We start from the raw sequence: 3,140 nt of genomic DNA on the forward strand, positions 1-3,140 counted from the left end.
ACTTTAAGCTTACTGAACAGTAAAATAAGGCATAGTATGCTTGCCCTGGGAATGCATTTACACATGCACCAGGGAATGCATCTACACTGGCAGGCTCAGATTGTCTCTCAATCAGAGTAGGCAGATCCAAGCCTACTCCTGCCCTGCTCTGCCCCCCACTACAGCAGCCAGGGGGCAGCTGCAGGCTCCAGTTACACCTGCTCGAATGCCAGGGACTCTAGGGGAAGGCTCAGCCTGGAACAGGGATCTGGGGGCAGGCTCATCCTGGCAGGGGATACTGTCCTGAGAGCCTGTGGCCAGCACACCATGGGCGCTCCCTGCCCTACCCACTGGTAGTGACAGACAGGGCACTGTGTCCATAAGGCACTTGTAAACCACCTCTTTCTCCACCCCCCCTGCACCTGGTTGGCTGGCTTTGGACCCCAGGCCCACAGGGGAACCCAAGACCATGTGCACTATGGGCAGTTTGCAACAAACATCAAACTTTATTTCCCTCCACCACACAATAACAGACTCCCCTCCCTCCTCAACAGTAGACTCCCTCCTTCCCTCCTCAACAGCACGTTCCCTCCCTCCCTCCCAGCAACACACTCCTCCCTAACTCCAACGTGCACCAACAATAAAAGTCCTGCTTCCCATGCAACTATGTACAATGCACTTTCTGAACTGTAAGGGAAGTATAGGGGGATGGAGGTGAATATGGCATGGAGCCCAAGGAGAGTTACCTAGGAAGCCAGGCAGGCCAGAGGCTCATGCTGGGGTGAGGATGGGCACTGTCCAGCATGCTTGGCTTGCTTCCCCTCCTTCACCACAGGGCCAGGACCAGCAGTTTTGTAGTTGGCTCAACCATGGACAGCTGCTGCTCATGGTGGCTGGGCAAGTGGCCCAGGTGACCCAGGTTGGGGACTAGGCTACTGGGGTCCCTCCCTCCTCAACAGTAGACTCCCTCCTTCCCTCCTCAACAGCACGTTCCCTCCCTCCCTCAACTAGGACACTGTGCAGGTAGTGAATAAGTCAACATAAAATTTCTAGACCTTTACTGAAATGACAGGCTTGTCTTTTTTTCTTTCTTTTTTTCATCAAAAGATGACATTTTGCATATATCGTTAAAACTGAGCTTGGTTATAAAAGAATTTTGAAATTGAATACGTCAAAGCATTAAAGATTTTTCACTCACTTGCAAGTAGGACCATTTTAAAATTGCACTGTATAAAACTACAAAATGCACTGCATGGCAAAGACAATAGGAGGATTATAGAGTGCTCATTTTGTGTTGGCCATTAGCATGTGTAGTGGGTCCAATTTCAGTCAAACAAGGTCAAGTTTTCAAGTGAAAAAACACTGAAACTTCACAGGGATTTTGCGGGGGGGGATTTTTTTTTGAAACAGAAATGAAATGCAAACCTTAAATTCTGATGATTTTTTAATGATATTAAAATTACTTTTGGATAGATACAATAAAACAAGCAGTCAAGTTAGTTATCTATTGATTAGGGCTTTTTCAGTCCATCTGTACTTCAGCTGAATAGAACAAATAGCAAGAGAAGATGTCCCCAATAAATTACTAGAATTTAGCTCTTATTTTACATAGCTACTACAATGAATTCAGAGGCAACCTTGTGTGCTGGATGCTATGCAAACATTGAGGTAATCATAGTTTGTGCCCCACAGAACTTGCTGTCTCAGAGGATGAAAAAGATACAAAAGGTAATAGGAGCAAGAGGCAAATATATAGAGTTCTCCAAACATGTTAGAACTAGGCAAGGCCTCCCAGGTCAAAATGCGTAACAGGGAACCTATGCAAGGCTTTAATTATACCAGGTTCTCCATTATCATCCAGTAGAGGGAGATGATTTACTTGGTTCCTGACCATATGAAAAAGGGTGGGGCATTTTATCATCCTTCTCAATCTGTAAGTAACTATTAACAGCCTGTATAATCTGTGCAATCTCCAGAGCCATAGGCAAGTATCTACTTCTTTCATGTCTCATAGATATAAAACATAGCACATTTTCAGATCCATGTCTGCTTCTACTGAATTTAATATTACAACTCCCACTAATATGAAAAGAACAGGGGAGAGGGCTTCGTGTATAGTTAAACAGGCAAGATGCATTTATTGTGTATGTGTGTGTATAATTTACTTTTTCTTTATACAGCATCTATCACAAATGAGCACAAGTCTTTGTGAGGCTGCTAGTAATTACCCCAGTGCCAATGCTAATGTTGAATCAAATCTCCTTTTTGAGGTAGGAGTTTTGAAAGTGCTTGGCAAAGTGCTTATGACTTCAGTAGGATCAGAATTAGGCCAAAACTAAGTGCTTTTGAAATTTGTACCTTTAACTAATTAAAAACTGAAGGAACGATATGGAGAACTGGCATTGCCTTTAGAAAGGTACATAGGAAATGTTAATAAATGAGATGTGCTAATTTTAATTAATCAGATATGCCAGAGGTTATAAACATCCAAAAACTTTCAGAAGTTATAAATATCTGAACCCACCCCCCTACACACACATCTTCTAGAAGCAATAAACACCAGTGATTTCATATTTACGTTGGTTGGTATTTGAAGAGATAGAGAGGAACACTGTGTAATGCTCGCATAGTTGGTCTGCAGGGGAAAATAGTTTTATTACTGTTGATTTCAAACCTAAGGCACTGCGGATGAAACAGGTAGGGCAATTTAATCCTAGCGGAGCAAACTAAATTGCGGTGTTTTTATTGATGCAGTCTTTTATTTTGTATCTACCCACCCTAATGTAAGAACAAAGAAAACTGTCAGAAAAGTCTCTTTTAAAAGCAGGAACATCAGAATAAGGCTAGTCAGCTTTCCTTAGTGGACAAAGTGAGAGCAAACTGTTCAGATCCTTAAAGAGAAAGGGAGTAAAGGTTTCTCGAAGTCAGGGCAATACAGCAGGTGACAGAGAGCACATAGCCTAGGGGCACTTCTACAGGCCATTGCAGCTTTCCTCACACATACTGTTAAAAGGATGGTTTTATCCTGAGGCAAAGCTACATTGAAGGAGTTGAAAACCACTTTAGAACATCAGATGACATGTCATAATGCTTCAGACACACTGCTGCAGTGTTGCAATGCATATAATCATTTTTCTCCTCTTCACTTACCTTACCTAAAA

The sequence above is a fragment of the Alligator sinensis genome, unplaced genomic scaffold (assembly GCF_000455745.1).
Source record: "Alligator sinensis unplaced genomic scaffold, ASM45574v1 scaffold703_1, whole genome shotgun sequence".
Lineage (NCBI taxonomy): Eukaryota > Metazoa > Chordata > Crocodylia > Alligatoridae > Alligator > Alligator sinensis.